At 39.6% G+C, this 27,075-nt stretch overlaps 1 long non-coding RNA gene across 1 annotated transcript; it reads left to right on the forward strand.

Annotated features, from left to right (window-relative positions):
* Positions 1-1,228: 1,228 nt before the first annotated feature.
* LOC145526203 (uncharacterized) lies at positions 1,229-27,075 on the forward strand. The gene is made up of 3 exons (XR_014068737.1): positions 1,229-1,449; positions 7,558-7,658; positions 25,509-27,075. It is a non-coding gene; the product is annotated as an uncharacterized LOC145526203 (long non-coding RNA).

Raw genomic sequence — 27,075 nt, forward strand, 5'->3', positions numbered from 1 at the left:
AAGAGTTGGCACTTGAGGGTGAATTTAAGAGGTCAAAAGTAAGACAGCAAGATTGTTGGGAGATTGGTAGTGCAGTTCAGGTAACAAATTATTGGGGATCAAACTGGAATTGTAGGGGTGGATATGTAGAAGAGGAAAAAGATTCAAAAACTGTTTGAAAGATTAAATCAGAAGGAGTAAGTAACTGAGGAGGAGAGCATGCATTTGGAAAGATTGTGATAGAAGTATCAAGGTATGATAGAGGGAAAAGAATAGAAAAATTTGTAATTATTTTATGAAAATTTCATCTATTTTAAATAGATGAAATATGAATCTTCCCATTCAGATTCTTGCCTCTTTTCAAATATTCAAATCTGATCCATCAGTAAACTTTTGTGATTTCCTTCATATAGGTCTCACTTCTTACTGGCTTTGTACCTATGTTTTATTTCCTTGTTGCTATTGTAAATGGGCTCCAGCTAAAAAAAAGTCCCAGATAGTAATAAACTACTCTGAGAAGTAAGGAAAATGGCAGGAAAGAGTTGGACACAGGGCTGCAGCCTAAACAGGCTGCTACAGCAGGCGCTGGAGCAGCCTGAGGTCTTGGAAGAACAGGGCCAGAAAGTGCTAAAATGTAGAAGTAAGTTGCAAAAACAGGTAGTTAGCAAATCAACCTACAGGTTTCCATTCACACATTTATTGAAATATTATTAGGTATCTTAGTGGCCTGGGCCCTGGGGCAAAATAAGCTGAGGACAGAAGATTCATATTCATGAAATGAACAGAGCACAATGATACTTGTTGAGAGAGCTAATTCTTAGGTAGATTGGTAAGGAGTCTGGGGGCCCTCGAGGAGGAGAAAGGGACAAGCTTTTTTTTTTCCCTCCATTCCTTCCATCTTAGTCAATAATACACTTTTTTTCTTAAGCTCTGAGTTGTTATGGCAACAATCTATTTCACCTAAAACTAATTTTCTTTAAGCCCAGAGCTAATGATTACACAACAAAACAACTCATCTTGCTCAAGGGTATGTTTTCCCTTAAAACTCTGTGCTAATGCTTATATAACAACAATGTATCTTGCTTGAGGACAAGTTTCTCCTTAAGAACCTTCTGACCAATCCTGTTATCCTAAAATGTATGTTGTGGGAGTGGGTCTGGTAAGATATTTACAACCTTGAGACATTCTTTTGATCTATTATTAGTAACCAGTTGAAAAAGTATATAAGGCGTTGATAAGACTAGTGAGTGAGGCACTCTCTACCCACTTCTGATGTCTATGTCAGAAGCTTTTTCTACCCCTTTTTTCACTATAATAAAACTTTTGCCACATGAAACTCTGAGTGCCTGAAGCCGCATCTCTGGTCGCGAAGCTAAATTCTCTCCTTCTGAGATCACGGTCCAACACCATTCACCATAAGCTATCATCTTGGGGGCTCATCTGGGATCTTCAAGACAAAGTAGGGACAAGGTAAGCAGAAAGCTCTGGTCTCTGCTTTCTCAGTGTACAAGTTTTCTGCTTTTTTTTTTTTTTTACTGACTCTACAGTGTGCCTGTGTGTGTGATTGATTGAAAGTCTGAGACGTACAAAACAAGTACAAAGGAAGTGTTGAGCCCGGCTTTGCGGTTCTGTGGCGCCTCATAATGACTGAAGGCAGCCCTGAAAGGGGAGCCTGTCAGGAGTTTATACTGACCCTGCCAATGCCAAGAAGCACCCAACATCCCTGCGAAGGAGAGGGACAAGAAATGGGCAAAGCGTGTGAACTGACTTTCCTTTCTCGGTCACCTTTCTCTGGTCTCTTTGACCATTTCATAACTGCCTGGGGAATCAGAACTACTAACCTAATCTGTTGGATCATAGACTTTTGCTCCATGCTATTACTGTGTACTTTTATTTAGACCCCAAGCTTGGACTGATAGTCATGATGCACCCAGCCTTGCTAGGAGCCAAAAGTTACATCTTGGTTGTTTTCTCAGGCACTGCTGATGGGAGCTAGGTGGAGCTCTAGCTCCAGGAGTGTCTCTCTCTTGGCTGCTTCCATACCAGGCCAGAGCCCTAAAAGTGAGTCCTGTCCATGGCTGTGCCTCCGAGCTACATGAATGGAAGCGTTGCTAATGAAATGAGGTTTCTAAGAACATAGGGTGGGAACCTCAGAATCTGGCCAGATTGGGAGTATAGAGGGATTCTTTCCTTGGGAATGCTAGCTCTTAGCGGACCAGATAAAGTTCTCCAGTGGCTTCTGTCTTAACTCCCTAGATATTGCTTCTGTGGAATCTATGAAAATGAACTGGAAGGATTGGCCCTCATAGCTTGAGGACAAAAATCACTTTTTCCTTGCTGGCCGACCCTCCACCACCTCTTTTGCTATCACATATAGTGGTGTGGTGACACTAAGAAGAGACAGCGTGGGTTTTTATGTTCATCCCGTTATGACTCACTGCTTCTACTGAGGTCAGGAATATGCTCAAGAACGTGCATAGGCACACGGAACACAGATGCTTTCCCCAGCGCTCCTAGCTTGGGAAACATTCCAGAAGACTACTCTGCTCCACCCCAGGCGGCACCAGAGGAAAAGGGGAAATCAAGCCAAGGTCTTAATGGTAAGGAAATATAAATCAATTTGGGATGCCCATCAGGTCTACCCCTGGTGCATCCCCACCCCATCTCCGTGGTAGAACAAGGAGGGCTGACAGGAATGAGTAAGTTGCCTCCATTGATAAGGGACAGACTAAGTTCAAACAGGGAAGCAAAGCTTTGGTGGAAAGTCTGACTCCACCCCCATCTAGAGCAAGGAGGGATGACTCCAGCAGAAAGAAGCCACAGCACTGGATGCCACTTTTTTCCTTCTTACAGATGGGAACTAACAATTCCGGAACCACCCTTTTGAAATGTATTTTAAACTGGGATAAATTCAATCCCCGAGCTTAACATTACTTGGAGAGATGTAGTGTATATCTTAGGACACAGGCTGACTCCTGACTCAAAAACTCGAGTTTTGGGAAAAGGCTACTACCTTTGGAGATGAATGGCTTGAACATGAGTCAATAGGAAAGAGGGAACAAGAGATAGCAGCCCTCCCTATGGGGGAATCAGTCCCCACAATAGAGTCACACTGGGACTATAACATGGCTAAAGGAAGATGGGATCAGAGTCACTTTGTCAGATGTATTCCTGAAGGACTCAAGCGGGCATGTGCTAAGACTAAATTCTGTCAAATTGGCAATAATAGCATAGGGAGAGAAGGAAGCTTCTGGTAAATTCCTAGAGAGACTATGGGAAACCCTTCGCAGATTCACTGAGATTGATCCTGAAAGTGCGGAGGGAGGAGTGATATTAAAAGATAGATTTCTCACTCAGTTGGCTGTAGATATCCACTACAAGCTATTAAAACAGGTGTTTAGACCAAACCAGTCCTTAGATAAACTGTTGCAGCTAGCTCAGATGGTCTTCTATGGCAGAGAGTCTGAGGAGGAGAAGAGGCAGAAAAAGACCAGGGAAAGACTGAAACCCTAGCGATGGCTGTCAGATCTGCTCTGAAACAGTCTGAGGAAAAATGCCCAGAGGGACCCAGGTGAAAAGGGATGGACTTACTATTACACTGGAAAGGGGGGACCAGAGCAGGGATGCTGTCAGGCATTCAAGCCGCCTCCAGCTCCATGTCCGGTCTGCACAGGACCACACTGGAGAAGAGACTGCCCTCAGAAGCATAAGCCCCAGGGGTAGGACTCTCAAGACAATCAGGAGCGAAGGTGCCTGGGAGTCCCCCACACAATCTCCCATCCTAATTACATCTGAGGAAACCCGGTATTAAAAACTGTGGGGGGCCAACAAGTCGATTTCCTTTTGGACATGGAGGCAACTTTCTCTGTGCTCACTGAAGCCTCTGACTCACTTTGCTCCTGATCCACTACCATAGTGGGGCTCTCTGGTTGAGCCAAGTGCAATTATTTCAGTAATCCTTTAAGCTGCAACTGGGAGTTTGTCCTGTTTTCTCAAGAGTTTCTAATTATGCCAGACTCTCCCTCACCCCTTCTGGGGAGGAATATACTGAGCAAAGCCCAGGCCTCTGTTTTCATGTATAGGAAACTCACTCTTTCTCTCCCATTAGTTGAACAAAATGTAAATCGTAGAGTGTGGGCTGATGGAAAATTTGTGGATCAAGCACAAATGCTTTTCCTGTCATTATCAAGCTCAAAGACCCTCACCTATTTCTGCATCAAAAGCAGTATCTATTAAAGCAAGGTTAAGGAGGGGTTAAAATCTATCATTGAAAATTTAAAGAAACTGTGGCTATTAATTCCCTGTAACAGTCCATGAAACACTCCTATTTGGGTGTAAAAAAAGTCAAATATTAAATACAGATTAGAGCAAGATTTACAAATAATAAATGAGGCTGTAGTTCGTTTACACCCCATGGTGCCTAGTCATTATAGTTTATTGTCTGAAATTCCAAAAAAAGCCAAATATTTTTGAGTCATTGATTTAAAGGATGCTTTCTAGAATTAAACCTATACTAAAACTAAAACTGGACATGGAACAACAGACTGGTTCCAAATAGGAAAAGGAGTACGTCAAGACTGTATATTGTCACCCTGCTTATTTAACTTATATGCAGAGTACATCATGAGAAACGCTGGGCTTGAAGAAACACAAGCTGGAATCAAGATTGCCGGGAGAAATATCAATAACCTCAGATATGCGGACGACACCACCCTTATGGCAGAAAGTGAATAATTAAAGATCTTCTTGATGAAAGTGAAAGAGGAGAGTGAAAAAGCTGGCTTAAAACTCAACATTCAGAAAACTAAGATCATGGCATCTCGTCCCATCACTTCACTGGAAACAATGGAAACAGTGACAGACTTTATTTTTGGGGGGTCCAAAATCACTGCAGATGATGACTGCAGCCATGAAATTAAAAAATGTTTGCTCCTTGGAAGAAAAGTTATGATAAACCTAGAAAGCATATTAAAAGGCAGACAAAGATCTGCTTTTTCTCCAACAAAGGTCCATCTAGTCAAAGCTATGGTTTTTCCAGTAATATATAGATGTGAGAGTTGGACTATAAAGAAAGCTGAGCACTGAAGAATTAATGCTTTTGAGCTATGGTTTTGGAGAAGACTGTTGAGAGTCCCTTGGACTGCAAGGGGACCAAAGCAGTCAATCCTAAAGGAAATCAGTCCTGAATATTCATTGGGAGGACTGATGCTGAAGCTGAAACTCCAATACTTTGGCCACCTGATGGGAAGAACTGACTCATTGGAAAAGACCCTGATGCTGGGAAAGATTGAAGGCAGGAGGAGAAGGGGATGACAGAGGATGAGCTGGTTGGATGGTATCACCGACTAGATGGACTTGAGTTTGAGCAAGCTCCGAGAGTTGTTGATGGACAGGGAAGCCTGGTGTGCTGCAGTCTGTGGGGTCGCAAAGAGTCGGACCTGACTGAGCCACTGAACTGATACTAAACCATCCTCTACCTACCATGACTTTAAGACAATTGAGAGGATTCTTGGGCATTACAGGCTATTGCTGCATTGGATTCCTGGTTATGGGGAATTGCCCAGCCTTAATATAAACTTATAACTGAAACTCAACAGGCCAAGACTGATAAGTTTATCTGGTCATTGGAGACTCAAAAGGCTTATAAGCCTCTTCAAACTGCTCTCCTGCAGGCTTCTGCTTTAAGTTTGCCCACAGGGTCAGAGTTTAATCTGTTTGTTACTGAAAGAAAAGGTATGGCCCTGAGAGTGATGTCACAACCCAGAGGGCCTCAACAACTTGTAGCTTATCTAAATGAAGAATTCAGTTCAGTTCAGTTCAGTTCAGTTGCTCAGTCGTGTGCAACTCTTTGCGACCCCATGGACCACAGCACACCAGGACTCCCTGTCCATCCCCAACTCCTGGAGTTTACTTAAACTCATGTCCATTGAGTCGGTGATGCCATCCAACCATCTCATCCTCTGTCATCCTCTTCTCCTCCGGCCTTCAATCTTTCCTAGCAACAAGGTCTTTTCCAGTGAGTCAGTTCTTCACATCAGGTGGCCAAAGTATTGGAGCTTCAGCTTCAATATCAGTCTTTCCAATAAATATTCAGGACTGATTTCCTTTAGGATTGACTGCTTTGATTTCCTTGCAGTCCAAGGGACTCTCAACAGTCTTCTCCAACACCACAGTTCAAAAACATCAATTCTTTGGCATTCAGCTTTCTTTATGGTCCACTTCTCACATCCGTACATGACTACTGGAAAAACCATAGCCTTGACTAGATGGACCTTTGTTGGCAAAGTAATGTCTCTTGTTTTTAATATGCTGTGTATGTTGGTCATAACTTTTCTTCCAAGGAGTAAGCGTCTTTTAATTTCATGGTTGCAATCAACATCTACAGTGATTTTGGACCCCCCCAAAATAAAGTCTGTTACTGCTTCCACTGTTTCCCCATCTATTTCCCATGAAGTGATGGGACCAGATGCCATGATCTTAGTTTTATGAATGTTGTATTTTAAGTCAAGTTTTTCACTCTCCTCTTTCATTTTCATCAAGAGGCTCTTTAATTCTTCTTCACTTTCTGCCATAAGGGTGGTTGTTATCTGCGTATGAGGTTATTGACATTTATCCCAGCAATCTTGATTCCAGCTTGTGCTTCAGCCAGCCAGGCATTTTGCATGATGTGCTCTGCATAGAAGTTAAATAAGCAGGGTGACAGTATACAACATTGATGTTCTCCTTTCCCGATTTGGGACCAGTCCATTGTTCCATGTCTGGTTCTAACTATTGCTTCTTGACCTGAATACAGATTTCTCAGAAGGCAGGTAAGGTGGTTTGGTATTCCCATCTCTTGAAGAATTTTATGCAGTTTGTTGTGATCCACATGGTCAAAGGCTTTGGTGTAGTCAATGAAGCAGAAGTAGATGTTTTTCTGGAACTCTCTTGCTTTTTTTTGATACAATGGATGTTGACAATTTGATCTCTGGTTCCTCTGCCTTTTCTAAATCTAGCTTGAACAGCTGGAAGTTCTCAGTTCACGTACTGTTGAATCCTGCCTTGGAGAACTTTGAGCATTACTTTGCTAGCATGTGAGATGAGTCCTATTGTGTGGTAGTTTGAACATTCTTTTGCATTGCCCTCTTTTGGGATTGGAGTGAATCTTCCATTTTATATTAGACAACTGTGGGTTAGGGAATTTAATTTACTTGTCCTAGAACAAATTGCTAATAAGTGGCTGAGTCAAGATTAAACCTTAAGTCCAGTTGTTGTCAAAGCCCATATTTTCCCACTATGTTCTCTTCTGAGGAAGAAACTGTGGAAAGAATTTCTTTGGCATATCTCAAGGGAAAGGATATTGTGTCACTAGGAAGATTGTCTAGCCAAGATCCTATGATGATTCATATTTAGATCATGTTCCTTGAGAGTAGGGAAAGAGATCTGTAAGCAGCTGGTTTTAGCATCTGAGAGTTGTAAAGAAAGTTCTCAGGGAAACCATCCAATGATATTGTTGGAAATCTCAGAGGTCACAGGGCTATTTATTCCTCTGCACAGCTAAAATTTCAACCCTTGCTAAAATTTTTGTTCTATTTCCAGCCATAATGAAGGTTAAAGTGTTTATTATTAAGCAACCATAAGAAAGAGTGAGAGATTCAACAAACTTCTGATTCAAGCACCTCTGAGCCCACTCTTCTCAGGTAATTGTTCAATTATAAAGCTGAATATTAAATAGAGAGTCCTGAGCATCCAGTTAGGATGATGTGCCAACATACTTTCCAGTCTATGGCAAGAGAAATATCCTGACAATCGCACAGTTTTAATTGTATAAATGTGGAATATTCAGAAGAACATTTGCCAATGTAATTGAATTGCAAATAAAAGCAATACTTATAAAAATATATGCCCTTTACAAAAAAGTAAAAGTCAGATACTACAGCATGACTTCTCTCAGAAGAGGTAAGCGTTCGTGTTCCTCTCCATATATGAGTGATAATGTGGCTTTTACAACTAGGTGTGAAGCATTAGGCTTGCTTTATCTTTTCATTGTAGATGGAAGGAATATCTTATTATTGGGGGGATTGGTTTGCATATTTACTGCAACCTGAGCTAAAAGTTCATATTAATTATCATGGTATCAGAATAAGCATATTTGGGACCCAGAAAATACCAGGAAAAGACAGAAAAGGGGAGATAGAACCAACTACGGAGATATACAAGGAAAATATATTCTGTTATACACAACTTTCTCAGGAAGAGAATGCTTTATGATTCAGGAGTTAACCATCAGTAATGTTAAATATCAAAGATATGATTTTTCATGAGACATTCAAAATGGACTGGTCCAAAACCATCATTAAATTCAGTGACATATAGTATCATGTATAATGTGTTTCAGGTCGGTGATCTCTCAAATTAGAAATGGTTCATTTCCAAAATCAAGGTTTGATTGTTTCATCACATGTATCAAAAATCAAATCTTACAAGTTTAGCTTTCCACTTTTTTGGTTAGTCAGCTACAGTCATTCTGACAGAATGGGGATGGAATCCATAACTGACTGGGCCTGAAAGAGGAGGGAGATCAACATGGTAGAGTGAGATGGTATAGAGATCACTTCCCTCTAAAAACACATCAAAAATACATCTACACATGAAACAATACTCACAGAAAACTAACAGGAAACTGGCAGAAGGACTTCTACAAGGTTGTAAGAAAGTTATACACGTAAGCAGGTAGAGTGGGAAGCAAAGCCCTAGGTTGGGACATGTGCCCCTGGGAGGGGACTCAGAAGAAAACGGAAATCACATGGTATACACTCACTCTGGGGAGTGAGTCAGTCAAGCCACAGACTGAGCATCCCAGCCCTGGGATCCCAGGCCAGGAGGCAAGCCCCCTGAGCTAATCAGGGAACCACTGGGACAGATAGGCTGAAGAAGCCTAGACTCCACTAGGAGTGGGCAGGTGCTGGATTTCCCACAGATAAGGCAGAGAGAGGTTTGTCTTAGCAGTTACCGCTTCCACCACACTCCCAGTCTGTGTGAAGTGAACATCCCAGTCCCACTCACTCCATGCCACAGCTTGGCACTGGATCTATGATGGTCAGGACCAGGGGAAACACTGGATCTAGGGACACAGAAGCAATGTGGGTGTGATCCAGGTAGGGTGGCAGTGGCCACTATTGGCACTTAAATGCACCACAGAAGCAGCCTACACTTCTGACAGAAGTGCAGCCAGTTGAACTCCCACAACCTCCACACCATACTTCTCAGTTTTAGCCAAGTGAATGCTTCAGCACCGCCCACTCCATGACACAATCTAGCATTAGATCTCAGGTGGATGGAACAAAGGAAAAGATATCACCACAGGCTGCATTTGAGCAGAGCCAAAGACACTCAAACAGGCGGCACCTCTGTAAGTGCACAAACCCCTTACCTAAGCACCCTTCCTTTGGGGCTAAGTCCTAGTGAGGGGAGAAGGAAAAACATACACTTAAAGGGAACAGAGCCAGCTCAAGCTCAACCTTCAGGTCTTTCAGTTAAGCAACTTGGGAACAACTTGGGAGCCAGTGATGATGTCCACTGATCAGAGATGGTGTCCCACGTCACACCCTGAGAAGTCTCCAGCTCCTCCAAAACCAGCCACACTCCATACCAAGGTGATAGCAGTCAGCAGACATGAAAGACATGTGAAAGACATGACTGGCATCCACATCAAATCCAACCCTCCCCCTCAAAGGCACTGCAGGCACACAGTCTACACAGGGACACTCCTACATAAGAACACTCCTTCAAAAGCACAATAGGTGACTGTTTCATCTAAATTCATAGAGACAAAGTTAAATAAAATGAAAAAGCAGAGGAACTGCTTTCAATCGAAAGAGCAAGAGAAAGAAATAAACAATGAAAGAGAGTCTATTAGAAAATGAATTCAAAGTGTGGGTAATAAAAATACTAACTGAATTAGGAAAGATAATTAATCTAAGCACGGAATCATTTTTAAAAACACCTAGAAAATATCAAGAGGATCCAGACAAAAATAGATAATTTAATATTTGAGATCAAAAGCACTTTAGAAGCAATGAACAACAGACTAAATGACACAAAGAATGCATAAGTGATCTGGAAGACAGAATAATAGAAATCATTCAATCACAACAGCAGACAGAAAGACAGATTTAAAAAAATGAAAGCAACATACAGACTGTGGGATAACTTAAACCTTCCATATTCCCATTATAGAGATTTCAGAAAAAGAAAAGAAAGAGAAAAAGATCCAAAATTTATTTTAAAAAATTATGGTTGAAAACTTCCTAAACCGAAAGAAGAAAACAGATAATCAGGTACAAGAAGCACAGAAGGTCCCAAACAAGATGAACCTAAATGGACCCAAACCAAGATGTATCACAATTAAAATGGCAAAAGTTAGAGAATTCTAAAGGTATCAAGAGAAAGGCAGTCATATACAAGGGAATCTCAATAAAAGTATTATCTGATTGCTCTGTATAAACTTTACAGACCAAGAGAAAGTGGCATGATATATTCAAAGTGCTAAAAGGTAAAAACCTGCAACTAGGAAACTCTGCTTAGTCACTTCAGTCATGTCTGACTCCCTGTGACCCCATGGACTGTAGCCCCCAGGCTCCTCTGTCCATGGGATTCTCCAGGCAAGAATACTGGAGTGGGTTGCCATGCCCTCCAGGAGGATACTCTACCTAGCAAGATTATAATTTAGAATAGAGAGAAAAAGACCTTCTCAGACAAGCAAAAAAACTTAAAGTATTCATCAATATTAAACCTATCCTAAAAGAAACATTGAAGCTTTTTCTCTGAATGTGAAAGAAGAATCTATAGGAAAGGAAAAATCCCAATAGGAAAGAAAAATATATAATGAGGATAGTGAAGATCACTCAAATAAGAAAAATGTAAAAGCAACTGTAACTACAATAAACAGTAAAGGAATAAGCAAAATGATGTAAAATATGACATCAAAAACAAAATGAGGGTGAAGGGACTAAAAATAAAGATCTTTTAGAATGTATTTGAACTTAAAAGACTATCAGTGTAAATCAAGTACTGTAATTAGTTTGTCATATATGAACCCCATGGTAACCAAAAATAAAAAATCTACAATAGAGGAACAAGATGGAGAAGTAGGTAGACGTGGAGTAAATCTCTCTCCACGGATACACCAGGAATACACCTTCAGACACAGAAGTACATGCAGAACACCAGTTGAGAGCGGACAGGAGTACCTGACCAGCAGAAAAGAATACGCTGAACCATGCAAAACTCAGTAGGATGAAGGAACTAAGGGGAAAAACAAGAGTGTTAGTAAGACTGGACCTGCCCTCTGTGGGTGGGGGAACTGAAGCAGGCATCCATGGCAATTGTCTGAGTCAGAGGAGAAACATTTAAGGCTGAGAGTGAAACAGCTGATCTGTGGCAGCCTAAATGGAATGAGAATCAGACAGCCCTTGCTGCAGCCATACATACCCCAGGCAGGGACGCTGGTCCCCTGGAAGGTGCAGCAGCTGGGAGCTGGACTTTAGGGATTGTGGAGCAATCCCGGGGTGAGGGCTGCTGTTGACTGTGGAGAGACGGATCAAGGGGATGTGAGGGAGGAGATCATGGTGGGAAATGCTGGTGGAGGAAAGCCAGGCAGCCATGGAAACAAGGTGATACTGCTGAGTCATGCGTAGGGGGTGGAGCCATCACCATAACCTCTCTCTCCCCACATGCCAGCAATGGGTAGCTGAACAAGAGAGAGGCTGCCCCATCAAATGCCTGACCCACTGAACTACAGAATAGGATCCAACCTAGGGTGCCCCTTTAAATGCCTGATGCACTGATCTACAGAGTAGGACCCCAGCCAGGGGGGCCTCTCTATGTGCCTGGTGTGCCAAATAACAGAGAAGGAGCCCAGGCAAGGGAGCCCTCAAAGTGCCTGAAGGGCTGGAGCTATGGAGAAAGACTGGCCAAAGAGGCCTTCTGATCGTCAGCTACAAGAGGCTCAAAAAAAGACCCTGATAGGGCCATAACTCCTGCAGCAGAGGCAGTCCGTGTCCCTGCACCCTAGGAGCCGCCAGGGTCCCCATAAGCCAAGCAGCAGCTCCACCTTCACGCTCAACTCTCACTGGGGCAGAGCTACCACAGACAAAAAAAGTCTTGCATCTATGCATGCAGAGTTGCTTCAGTCGTGTCCAACTCTTTGCAACCCTGTAGATTGTGGCCTGCCCTGCCAGGCTTCTCTGTCAGGGATGAAGGGTCTCCAGGCAAGAATACTGGTTGCCATACCCTTCTAGAGCACTATATTTCCTCCTGCCATACCTGCCAACTCCCCTGAGTACCTGGTGCTGCCAGAACCCCTGCGACCCAAGCAGCTGCACCACCTCCACACCTGGCCCTCACAGGGGCAAACCCAAGTCCTCCAGGGCAGACTCAGGAGCTAACCCCAGTGGATGACCCACATGCAGAGGTGGAAATAAAACCACAATTGAAACCCAGGGCTAAGGATGAAGACCCAAAACCTTCCTACCAGCTGTACAAGCTTCAGATTAAATCCACACAATCAACTAGGCAGGCTCTCTCTCTATGGAATATATAAAAGGACATTGAGAGCTCCCACAAAAGAAAACGCACTAGTTCTGATAGCTGTGGACATTGGAGGCAAGAACACACAGGAGTGGGACCAGACTAGAATCTGAGCTGCCCCCACAGCAGGTCCAGAGGTCAGCACAGTGTTGGAGGGCAACCTAGGGAGGTAAGGTGGACTGTGACTCCCAGCGAGGGAAAGGACTCTGACAGTAATGACTCAAGAAAAACATTTATTATTCTTATGTTTTGACCTGTTATGCAGATTATTTTGGAATTTTTTTCTTTTTCCTCTCCCCACCCCGTTGTACTTGTCAATTTTATTGGCACTATGTAATCCAATTAAGCTTTTCAGCATTTTTTTTCCTCAGTCAAATTTTTTATTGTTGTTATAAACCTCTGCCTCTACTTTGGGCTTTTGCAGTTCTATAGAGTTTTTCTTTTCTCTCTCTCTCTTTTTAATTTTAATTTTTTAAACCTATTATTATTTTTTCTACATTTATTCCTTTGTTTGCCTTTCTTATTGTTATTTTCCCTTTGCAGTTAATCTTTAATGTATATAAATCTTATTTATCTACCTCTATTCAACTTTGTATATCTCTTTTTCTTTCTTTTCTTTCTCTCCTTTCCTTGCAACATATTTCTTAGTTTTATTTTTATTGCTTTATTCCCCAATTGGCACCTTACTTTGGTTTTGTTTTCAAGTTTGTGCTTTAGTTAGTTTTGTTCTTAAATGGTAAATATAATTTTTGATTCTCTTTGTTTGCTGGGTCATCTATTGTGCTTTATTTTTGTTGGACTGTTTTGACTTTACTTATGAGTGTATATGTATATGTGCATATTCCATTATTTTAATTATTGTTTGCCTGATTTTGTAACTGCTATTTGTCTTGGGTTCATCTTTGGTTTCTCGTTTGTGGATGTTTGTTTTAATCTCACTTAATGCCGTAACAAAACACTTGTGGAATCTTTGTTCCTGACCAGAAATCAAGCCCAGAACTTTTGGAGTGGGAGCATTGACTCCAAGACCCTAGACTACCAGAGAACTAACCATAGGGAGTATCAAATAGTGAGAATTCCCACAAGTGAAACTACTTGAATACAAGACCCAGCATCACCCAACCACCAGTAGCACCCTGTGCAGGATGCCTCATCTAAACAACAGCGACAACAAAAATACAAACTCAGTGATCAGCAGACAGGATTACCACCTCACTCAGCCTTGTCCACCAGAGGAAAAACAAGCAAACAAACCAACAAATACTCAGCACAAATCTCACCATATACAAAGCTTACACAAACCACTAGATCAACCTTAGAAGGGCAGAATCAAAAGAAAGAAAGAATTCAACCTTCTTCAAGGAAAGAATTCCACTTTCCCTGAAGCCTGGGAAAAGGAGACCCCAAACACAATTAGTTAAAAAAAAAATACTGAAAAGGCAGAGAAATACTACACAAATAAAGAAATAAACTAGAAACACAGAAGTCCAAATAAATGAAGAGGAAATAGGCAAACTACCTGAAAAAGAATTTAGAATAATGATACTAAAGATGTCAAAAACTTTGAAAACAAAATGGAGAAAATGCAAGAATCAATTAACAAAGACTAGAAGAATTAAAGAATACACATACAGAGAAAAACAACACAATTTCTGAAATTAAAAATACTCTAGAAGGAATCAATAGCAGAATATCTGAAGTGGAAGAACTAATCAATGACCTGGAACATAAAATGCTGGAAATAACTTCTGAAGAGCAGAATTAAAAAAAGAGAGAATGAAAAGAACTGAGGATAGTCTCAGAGATGTCTGGGACAATATCAAATGCACCAAAATTTGAATTATAGGAGTCCCAGAAGAAGAGAAAAAGAAAGGGCATGAGAAAATTTTTGAAGAGATTATAGTTGAAACTTTCCCCAACATGGAAAAGGAAATAGTCAAACAAGTCCAAGAGGCACAAAGAGTCCCATACAGGATAAACCCAAGGAGAAACATGCCAAGACATGAACTAATGAAACTAATAAAGACTAAACACAAAGAAAGAATATTAAAAGCAGCAAGGGAGAAACAACAAGTAACATACAAGGGAAACCCCAAATGCTTAACAACTGATATTTCAGCAGAAACTCTGCAGACCAGAAGAGAAGGGCAGGATATATTTAAAATAATGAAAGGGAAATATCTACAACCAAGATTACTGTACCCAGCAAGGATCTTGTTCAGAATTGGCAGAGAAATAAGAAGCTTTTCAGAGAAGCAAAAGTTAAGAGAATTAATTAGCATCAAACCAGTTTTAAAATAAATGTTAAAGGGACTGATATAGTCAAGAAATAGAAGAGAAGAAAAAAGATCTACAAAATCAACCCCAAACAATTAAGAAAATGGCAATAGGAACATATATATCAATAATTACTTTAAATGTAAATGGACTAAATGCTCCAACCAAAAGACACAGACTGGCTGAATGGATACAAAAACAAGACCCATATATATGCTGTCCACAAGAAACCCACCTCAGACCTAAAAACACATGTAGACTGAAAGTGAGAGGATGGAAAAATATATTTCATGCAAATGGCAAGCAAAAGAAAGCTGGAGTAGCAATTATCATATCAGACAAAACATATCTTAAAATGAATATTACAAGAGATAAGGAAGGACACTATATAATGATCAAGGGATCAATCCAAAAGGAAGACATACCAATTGTAAATATCTATGCATGCAACATAGGAGGACCTCAACACATAAGACAACACTAACAGACATAAAAGGAGAAACTGACAGTAACACAATAATAGTAGGAGACTTTAACTCTCCATTCACACAAATGGACAGATCATCAAAACAGAAAATTAATAAGGAAACATAAGTCTTCAATGATACATTTAGATGAGATGGATCTCATTGATATCATCAGGACATTCCATCCAAATGCAGAAGAATACACCTTTTTCTCAAGTGCACATGAAACATTCTCCAGGATAGACGACATCTTGGGTCACAAATCAAACCTCAGTAAATTTAAGAAAACTGAAATCATATCAAGCACCTTCTCCAACCACAATGCTATGAGACTAGATGTCAATTACAAGGAAAAAACTGTAAGTAATGCAAACACATGGAGATTAAACAACATGTTTCTAAATAACCAACAGGTTACTGAAGAAATCAAAAGAGAAATCAAAAACTTTCTAGAAACAAATGACAATGAAAACACAACTCAAAACCTATGGGATGCAGCAAAAGCAGTTCTAAGAGAGAAGTTTAGGGCAATACAAGCCTACCTGAAGAAACAAGAAAAACATTGAATAGACAACCTAACTTTACACCTAAAACAACTGGAAAAAGAAGAACAAAAAAACCCCCAAAATTCATAGAAGGAAAGAAATCATAAAGATCCGAGCAGAAATAATGAAAAAGAAATGAAAGAAACAATAGTAAAGATTAATAAAACTAAAAGCTGATTCTTTGAGAAGATAAACAAAATTGACAAACTTTTAGCCACTCATCACGAAAAAAAAAACAGAATAATCAAATCAACAAAATTAGAAATTAAAAAGGAGAGATTACAACAGACAATGCAGAAATACGAAAGATTATAAGAGAGTATTATGAATGACTATATGGCAATAAAATAGATAATGGAAGAAATGGACAGATTCTTAGAAAAGTTCAATCTTCCAAGACTGAACCAAGAAGAAATAGAAATTATGAACAACCCAATCACTAGAACTGAAATTGAAGCTGTGATCAAAAATCTCCCCAAAAACCAAAAGCCCAGGACCAGATGGCTTCATAGGAGAATTCTATCAAACATTTAGAGAAGAGCTAATGCCTATCCTTCTAAAACTCTTTCAAAAAGCTGCAGAAGAAGGAACACTTCCAAACTCATTCTATGAAGCCACCATCACCCTGATACCAAAACTGGACAAAGACAACACAAAAAAAGAAAACGACAGGCCAATATCATTGATGAACATAGATGCAAAAATCCTCAACAAAATTTTAGCAAACAGAATTCAGTAACACATCAAAAAGCTGATACACCATGATCAAGTCAGGTTTATTCCAGAGATGCAAGGATTCTTCAATATATGCAAGTCAATCAATGTGATACACCATATTAACAAATTGAAAGATAAAAACCATATGATCATCTCAATAGATTCAGAAAAACCCTTTGACAAAATTCAGCACCCATTTATTATTAAAACTCTTCAAAAAATGGGCATAAAAGGAACCTACATCAACATAGTAAGGGCCAAATATGATAAGCCTACAGCAAACATCATTCTCAAGGTGAAAAACTGAAAGCATTCCCCCTAAGATCAGGAACAAGACAAGGATGTCCACTCTCACCACTATTATTCAACATAGTTCTGCAAGTCCTAGCTACAGCAATCAGAGAAAAAAAAAAATAAAAGGAATTCAGATTGGAAAAGAAGAAGTAAAGCTCTCAGTGTTTGCAGATAACATGATATTGTACATAGAAAACCCTAAAGATAGTATCAGAAAATTACTAGAGCTAATCAGTGAATTTAACAAAGTGGCAGGATGCAAAATCAAGACAGAGAAATCACTTGCATTTCTATATACTAAAAATGAAAAATCAGAAAGAGAAATTAAGGAATCAATCCACTTCACCATTACAATAAAAATAATTAAATAAACTTACCTAAGGAGACAAAAGAACTGTATACAGAAAATTATAAGACACTAATGAAAAAAGTCAAAGATGACATAAACAGATGGAGAGATATTCCATGTTCCTGGGGAGGAAGAATCAACATTGTGATAATGACTATACTACCAAATGCAATCTACAGATTCAATGCTATCCCTATCAAATTACCAATGGCATTTTTCACAGAATCAGAACAAAAAATTTCGCAATTCACATGGAAACACAAAAGACCCTGGCTAGCCAAAGCATTTTTGAGAAAGAAGAATGGAGCTGGAAGAATCAACCTTCTTGACTTCAGATTATACTACAAAGCTGCAGTCATCAAGACAGTATGGTACAGGCACAAAAACAGAAATATACAACAATGGAACAAGATAGAAACCTCCAAAATAAATCCATGCACCTATGGGTGCCTTATTTTTGACAAAGGAGACAAGAATATACAATGGGGCAAGGACTGCCTCTTCAATAACTGGTTCTGGGAAAACTGTACAGCTACATGTAAAAGAATGAAATTAGAACACTTCCTAATGCCATACACAAAGGTAAACTCAAAATGGATTAAAGAGCTACATATAAGACCAGACACTATAAACCTCTTAGAGGAAAACATAGGCAGAACACCTGATGACATAAATCAAAGCAAGATCCTCTGTGACCCACCTCCTCGAGTAACGGAAATAAAACCAACTAAACAAGTGGGACCTGATTAAACTTAAAAGCTTTTTCACAGCAAAGGAAACTATAAGCAAGGTAAAAAGAAAACCCTCAGAATGGGAGAAAATAATAGCAAAGGAAACGACTGACAAAGGATTAATTTCCAAAATATACAAGCAGCTCATACAGCTCAATACCAGAAAAACAAACAACCCAATAAAAAAGTGGGAAAAAGGCCTAAACAGACATTTCTACAAAGAAGCTATACATACAGCTAACAAACACATGAAAAGATGTTCAATGTCACTCATTATTAGAAAAATGGAAATCAAAACTACAATGAGATATCACATCACTCCGGTCAGAACGGCCATCATTAAAAAGTCTACAAAAAGTAAATGCTGGAGAGGGTGTGGAAAAAAGGGAATGCTCTTGTCTTGTTGGTGGGAATGTAAATTGATACAGCCACTATGGAAGGTGATATGGAGATTCCTTATAAAACTAGAAATAAAAACACCATATGACCCAGAAATGCCAATCGTAAGCATATACCCTGAGGAAACCAAAATTGAAAAAGACACATGTATGCCATTGTTCATTGCAGCACTATTTACAATAGCTAGAACATGGAAGCAACCTAGATGCCCATTGACAGAGGAATGGATAAAGAAGTTGTTGTATATATACACAATGGAATATTACTCAGCCATAAAAAGGAACACATTTGAGTCAGTTCTGATGAGGTGGATGAACATAGAACCTATTATAGAGTGAAGTGAGTCAGAAAGAGAAAGGTAAATATTGTATTTTAACACATATATATGGAATCTAGAAAAATGGTACTGAAGAATTTATTTACAGGGCAGCAGTGGAGAAACAGACATAAAGAATAGACTTATGGACATGGGGAGAGGGGAGGAGAGGATGAGATATATGAAAAGAGTAACATGGAAACTTACATTACCATATGTAAAATAGATAGCCAATGAGAATTTGCTGTATGGCTCAGGAAACTCAAACAGGGGCTCTGTATCAACCCAGAGGGGTGGGATGGGGCAGGAGATGGAATCGAGTTTCAAAAGGGAAGGGATATATGTTTACCTATGGCTGATTCTTGTTGAGGTTTGACAGAAAACAGAAAAATTCTGTAAAGCAATTATCCTTCAATAAAAAATAATTTAAAAAAATCTACAATAGAAACACAAAAAATAAATAAAAAGAAACCCAAGCATACCACAAAATAAAATCATCAGGGTACAATGAGCAAAACAAAAGAAGAAGAAATGAACACAGAAGAACAACAAACAAAAAAAAAACAACTGGTAAATAAGGATTAAAATGGCAGTAACTGCTTACTTATAAATAATAACTTTACATATCAATGACCTAAATACTCCAATCAAAAGAGTTGGGTAACTGGATAAAAAAAACTAGATCCATCTATATGCTGCTTACAAGAGCCTCACTTTAGGGTGAAAGACATATAAGGACTGACAGTGAGGAGATGGAAAAAGATATTTAACAAAAAACAGACACAAGAAAGTGAGGGTTGAGCAATATTCAGATTATAAAACATAGAGTTTAAACAAGGCCATAATGAAAGACAAAGAAGGGCATTACATAATGATAAAGGAATGGTTCAGGAAGAGGATATTGTACTCATTAATATATACACACTCAATACAGGAGCACCTAAATATATAAAGCAAGTTACACCCCACTAACAGACATGAAGGGAGAAATTGACAACAATAATACAGTAATAGTAGGAGACTTGACACTTCACTGACATCATAGACATGTCAACTAGACAGAAAATCAATAAGAAAATCGAGTTTTAAATAACACAATAAACCACTTGGAGTTAACTGATGCCTGAAAGACATTATATTCTAAAATAGGTGAATACACATTCATTTCCAGACCATGTAGAATGTTCTCCAGAATAGATCATATACTAGGTCACAAACCTCAACAAATTTTAGAGGATAGAAATTATATCAAGCATTTCCCCACTGATATGTAACTAGAAATCAACTACAGAAAGAAAAATGGAGAAAGAACAATAAAAATGCTATGAAAAATCAATGAGTCAATAATGAAATCAAAGATAAAATTCAGAAAAGACCCCAAGACAAGTGAAAACTTTGCATCAACAAAATGAAAAACTCTACAGAATGGGAGAAAATATTTGCAAATGGTGAAAGCAACAAAGGGTTAGTATCCAAAATATACAGGCAGTTCATACAACTCAATATATATTAAAAAAAAAAAAACAATCAAAGAATAGGCAGAAGAACTGAATGGACATTTCTCCAGTGAGGTCATAGAGATAGCCAACAGGCACATGAGAAGATGTTTAACAGCACTAATCATAAGAGAAATGCACATCAAAACCACAATGAGATATCACCTCACACCTGTCAAATTGTTGTTGATCAGTCACTCAGTCTGGCTTCCTTCTCCTTCACTGTCTCCCAGAGTTTGCTCAAACTAATGTCCATTGAATCGATGATGTCATCCAGCCATCTCATCCTCTGTCACCCCCATTTCCTCCTGCCTTCAATCTTTCCCAGCATCAGGGTCTTTTCCAATGAGTCAGCTTTTCACATCATTTAGCCAAAGTATTGGAGTTTCAGCTTCAGCATCAGTCCGTCCAATGAATATTCAGGACTGATTTCCTTTAGGATGGAATGGTTTGATCTCCTTGCAGTCCAAGGAACTCTCAAGAGTCCTCCAACACCACAATTCAAAAGCATCAATTCTCTTGCACTCAGCCTTCTTTATGGTCCAATTCTCACATCCACACATGACTACTAGAAAAACTATAGCTTTGACAGTATGGACCTTTGTTGGCAAAGTGATGTGTCTGCTTTTTAATATGCTGTCTAGGTTTGCCATAACTTTTCTTCCAAGGAGCAAGCGTCTTTTAGTTTTATGGCTATGGTCACTGTCTGCAGTGATTTTGCAACCCAAGAAAATAAAGTCTGTCACTGTTTCCCATTTTTCCCCACTTATTTGCCAGGAAGTGATGGGACTGGATGCCATGATCTTAGTTTTCTGCATGTTGAGGTTTCAGCCAGGCTTTTCACTCTCCTCTTTCACTTTCATCAAGAGATCTTTTAGTTCCTCTTTGCTTTCTGCCACTAGGGTGGTATCATCTGCATATTGGAGGTTATTTATATTTCTCCTGGCAATCTTGACTCTAACTTGTGATTCATCCAGCCTGGCATTTCACATGATGTACCCTGTATAAGTTAAATAATCAGGGTGACAATATATAGCCTTTATGTACTCCTTTCCCAAAATTGAACCAGTCCATTGTTCCATGTCCAGTTCTAACTGTTGCTTCTTGACCTGCATATAGGTTTTTCAGGAAGCAGATAGGGTTGTTTGGTATTCCCACCTCTTTAAGAATTTTCCAGTTTGTTGTGATCCACATAGTCAAAGGCTTTAGTGTAGTCAATGAATCAGAAGTAGATATTTTTCTGAAATTCTCTGGCTTTTTCTATGATCCGATGGATGTTGTCATCAAAATGACTGCAAATAAGAAGTGTTGGGGAGGATGTGGAGAAAAAGGAACACATGTACATTACTCTGTTGGTGGGAATTGGTGCAGACACTATGGAAAACAGTACAGAGGTTTCTTTAAAAACTAGAAATAGAACTACCATATGATCCAACAATTTTACTCCTGGGTATATCCAGACAAAAATTAAACCTTAATTTCAAAAGATGCATACACTCCATTGTTCATAGCAGCATTATTTACAATAGCCAGACACGGAAGTGAACCAAGTGAACCTTAGATTAAGAAAATGTGGAATATCGTGGAATATTATGAAATCATAAAAATGAAATACTGCCATTTGCAGCAATGTGGATAGACCTAGAAAATATTATTCTTAGTGAAATAAGTCAAAGAGAAATATCACTTATATATGAAATCTAAAAATAATACAAATGAATATATACTCAAAACAAAAACAAACACAGATATAGAAAACAAACTCGTTACCAAAGAGGAGAGAGAGGGAGAAGGAACAAATTAGAGGTGTGGGATTAACAAATACAATCTACTATGTATAAAATAGATAAGCATTAAGGATAGCACATTATCCTGTAACAACCTATAATGGAATATAATCTGCAAAAGTACTGAATGACTATGCTGTACACTGGACACTAGCACAATCTTTAAATCAATTATATTTCAATTTATAAAAGGGGGTTTATAATATCACCGATTCCAAGTGTTTCTCTTCCACACAGAGAGAAATCTCAAAGTGGATTTTAAGACCCTATAAATGCCTTGTCATTCTGGATGAAGATGGAAAGTTCAAGGAGTATACAGCAAAGAACAGGAGCAGTTTTCAAGTTAATTGTTGCATAATCACCATGAAACCTCTGAACATCTGAAAAGTTTGTATTGTGAAGACAGACTGTCTTGGAATTTGGCAGAATATATGTTAGTGTGTGGGTGGTGGGTTTCACTATACATGTTATCACTGTAGACACATTAAGTATTGAAAATAAAGTTTTTACATTGTAGTTCTTTTGAGGCTGTGTCAGAGGAATATGAAGTGGTTACGTGGTTGGAAGAGAAGCAATTCACGCTTGGATCTGGGTCAGATAGCGTTGGTTGGAGCCTGTGAACTCTGTCTCCAGACTGATATCACATTGCGCAAACCCTGTACGAAATGGCTGCTGCTGAGACTGCATTTTCACTTTACCTCTCAGGGAGAAAGTAACAAAGTTTTGAATTTTTAAAATCTGAATCCTAAAGACTTCTATATGCTGATTTTCTACTCTGTCATGCAGTCTGACTACAAAAAAAAAAAAGATTAGTATCAAATGGGAACATGATTTGGAAAAATCTTTTAATGTTTAATGCTTCTGAAGCTATTAAACTTGAATGACAACTCCATAATTTTTCTGAAAATGTATCAAAATAGAAATAGTGCATACAAGCTAATACACTGTAACCTCATGTTTTCTTTTAATTAAATGAATCTGTAGTCTGGTCTGAATCTGCAGATATAAAGAAGAGAACTTGTTTGGGAGAGAATCTATAAATCCAACATGGGAACTGAATTCTGTGATCCTTCTGAGAAAGTAAAAATGTGTGAACTTCTCAGTCCAACCAGTGCCAAGTCCTTCATAAGAGGTGCAAATCCTGTGGATTGGCATTTGAGTATGTTGTAAATTAGCATTTCTCAAACTTAAGTGAGTGTAAAAATCATCCAAGGAGTTGATTTAAAATAGAGCAAGCCAGACTCCACCCTTGGAGATTCCAGTTCAGTAGGTGGGTTGGTGCAGAAATTCACAATTGTATAAGTGTTTCAGATATTATACACAGTACTTATCAGGAGTAAAATAATCTGAAATTCTCTTTCCTCTGCTTTCAAAGAAGAATCCCTCAACTTTCACAAAGTGTTGTATGTTCTTTCTTAAAAGATATAGTATTGAAATAACAGCAGCATTGTTTTTGTTGTTTTCAGGTGCCCAGTCGTGTCCAATTCTTTGTGACCCCAGGGACTGCAGCAAGCCAGGCCTCCCTGTTCCTCACCATCTCCCAAAATTTGCTCAAGTTCATGTCCATTGCATTGGGGATTCCATCCAGCCATCTCATCCTCTGACGCCCTCTTCTCCTTCTACCCTCAATCTTTCCCAGCATCAGGGACTTTTCCATGAGTCAGCTGTCCACATCAGATGACCAAAATACTGGCGCTTCAGCTTCAGCATCAGTCCTTCCAACGAGGGTTAATTTCCCTTAAGATTGACTGGTTTGATCTCCTTGCTGTCCAAGAGACTTTCAGGAGTCTTCAGCACCACAGTTTGAAGGCGTCAATTCTTTGGCATTCTGCCTTCCTTACAGTCTGTCAGTCATTGTAAAGAAGATATAGTTTTCAATGTTATTGAAATAACAGCCGCATTACCCACCACTAATCTTTAACGTTATTTTTAGGGACTACTATGTCCGAAGCATTGAAAATCCTTTACTTATGTCATAATAATATTAAGTAACACTTAGTATTTACTAATTGTCAGGCACCGTTATCTGATTAAACACAAGGTATCTAAATAATGGAGTTCTCAGGCTACCCGGTGGTAAAGAATCTGCTTACCAATGCAGGAGACATGGGTTCAATCCCTGGTCTGGGAAGATCCCTGGAGAAGAAAATGGCAACCCACTCCAGAATTCTTGCCTGGGAAGTCCCATGGACAGGGGAGCCTGGCAGGATACAAGCCATGGGGTTGCAAAGAGTTAGACATGACTTAGGTACTGGAACAAAAACATCTAAATAATACCTTATGTAATCTTATTCCTACAAAATGATACTATAGTCTACTTTTACAGCTAAGAAAATTGTGACTCACAAAAGATTGGTAACTTGTCTGAGCTTCCCTAGTGGCTCAGATGATAAAGAATCCACCTGCAATGCAGGAGACCTAGGTTCTATCCCTGGGTTGGGAAGATCCCCTGGAGGAGGACATGGCAACCCACTTCAGTATTCTTCTCTGGAGAATCCTCATGGACAGAGGAGCCTGGCAGGCTACAGTCCGTGGGGTCGCAAAGAGTCAGACACTACTGAGTGACTAAGCACACACACACATTAGTAAGCAAAATATAATATGTGAATTCAAAGACAGTGCTCTTTCCAGTGCCTTATTTTAAAATGATCTAATGATTGGAAGACAAAAACATTTCATCTCCCAATGTGACAAATTCCTACAAGTGTATATAATTGGCTGATTTTTAAAATTGCAATGTAGTTAATTTACAACTTTGTTTTAGTTTCTGGTAACTGGTTAACCCTGTTGAGAGAGTCAATTCCTAGGCAGGTTGATAAGAAGTCCGGGTTCCCCGAGGAGGAAAAAGGGGTCTGGGGTTCTTGAGGGGGAGATAGAGGTCTGGAATTGTCAAGGAGGAGTAAAGGCAATGGCTTTTCTCTCTCTCTCTCTCCATTCCTTAGTCTTAGTCACATAAAACTTTTTTTTTCTTTAAGCCGAGAACTGGTGATTACACAACCAACAACTTTTAAACAACAGTTTAAACTCTGTACTAGGGATTATATAACCTCAGTGTATACTGCTTGAGGACAGTTTCTCCTTTCTGAAAACCTTCTGACTAAGCCTGATATCTTAGAATGTAAATTATGGGAGTGGGTCTGATAGGATCTTTCTATTGTTAAGTTCTAATCCTGTTATCCTAAAATGCAAATTGTGGGAATGGGTCTGGTAAAATTTTTGCAACCCTGAGACATTCTTTTGATCTATTGCAATAACTAATTTAAAAAGTATATAACTCCCTTGCTAACACTAGCAAGGAGGGTACTCTCCATCCCCCTTCTAATGTTTATGTCAGAAGCTTTCTCTGTCCCTTTTCTTACTTTAATAAAACTCTGCTACACAAAAGCTGTTGAGTGATAAAGCCTGGTCCCTTGTCCTGAAGATAAATCTTCGGAGATCATAAATCCAACATCATTCACCATAAGCTATAACTGTTGATGAAAGAAATTTTCGCATATTCAGGTATGAGGGAAAATTCTGGCTTAAATTTGATTTGCCTTGAATATTATGCTAACTATAATTGTCTCCTGTCTCTTATGTAGTATCAAACATGGATGGTGACTGCAGCCATGAAATTAAAAGACGCTTACTCCTTGGAAGGAAAGTTATGACCAACCTAGATAGCATATTTAAAAGCACAGACGTTACTTTGCCAACGAAGGTCTGTCTCATCAAGGCTATGGTTTTTCCAGTAGTCATGTATGGATGTGAGAGTTGGACTGGGAAGAAAGCTGAGTGCCGAAGAATTGATGCTTTTGAACTGTGGTGTTGGAGAAGACTCTTGAGAGTCCCTTGGACAGCAAGGAGATCCAACCAGTCCATCCTAAAGGAGATCAGTCCTGGGTGTTCACTGGAAGGATTGATATTGAGGCTGAAACTCCAATATTATGGCCACCTGTTGTGAAGAACTGACTCATTGGAAAAGACCCTGATGCTGGGAAAGATTGAGGGCAGGAGGAGAAGGGTACAACAGAGGATGAGATGGTTGGATGGCATCACCAACTCAATGGACATGAGTTTGGGTAAACTCTGGGAGTTGGTGATGGACAGGGAGACCTGGCATGCTGCAGTCCGTGGGGTTGCAAAGAGTCGGACACGACTGAGCGACTGAAATGAACTGAGCTTATAACTGTCTCCTGTCTCTTATGTAGTATCAAACATAGATTATACCTTCTGGATCAAGATGACAGAGTGGAAAGACATGCGCTCATATCCTCCTGCAAGAACACCAAAATCACAACTAGTGATTGAACAACCATCGACAGGCGCATGCTGGAAACCACCATAAAAAGATACCTCACTTCCAAAGACAAAGAAGAAGCCTCGATGGGACAATAGGAGGGACACAATCACAATAAAATCAAGTTCCATGCCTGGTGGGTGGGTGATCCACAAACTGAAGGACAATTATACCAAAGAAGTTCTTCCACTGTTGTTAAGGTTCTGAGCCCCAAGTCAGACTTCCCATCCTGGGGATCTGGCAAAGATACTGGGAATCCCCAGGGAATCTGGCCTTGAAGGCCAGCAGGATTTCATCATAGAACTTCCACAGGACTGGGGAAACAGAGACTCCTCTCTGGGAGGGCACCAGCAAGATCTTGCATGCACCAAGACCAGAGGAAGGGAGCGGTGACTCCACAGGAGACTGAATCAAACCTACCTGCTAATGTTGGTCTCCTGTGGAGGCATGGGTCAGCAGTGGCTTCCTGCAGGATAGGACATTGGCAGCAGCAGTCCTGGAAAATGTTCCTTGGTGTAAGTCCTCTTGAAGGTCACCTCTAACCCTACCATTTAGCCTGTAGACCTAGGACTGCGTCACCTCAGGCCATACAACTAACAGGGAGGGAGAACAACACCATTCATAAGCATATAATTGTATTAAAGTTTTCTGAGCAAGGTCCTACCCACCAGAGAAAGTGTTTCCTACCCAGTTCCTCCCATCAGGAAGCTTACACAAGCCTCTTAGCATCACTCACCAGCAGGCAGACAGAAGAAGCAAGAACCACAATCCCAGAGCAGCTAGAACAAAGATCACATTACAGAAACTTATTTAGGGTGGAAAAGCAGAGAGTTATGTTCCAGATGAAGGGACAAGAAACCCCAGAAAAA

Source organism: Giraffa tippelskirchi, chromosome 11, assembly GCF_054371585.1.
Source record: "Giraffa tippelskirchi isolate mGirTip1 chromosome 11, T2T-mGirTip1v1.2.pri, whole genome shotgun sequence".
Lineage (NCBI taxonomy): Eukaryota > Metazoa > Chordata > Mammalia > Artiodactyla > Giraffidae > Giraffa > Giraffa tippelskirchi.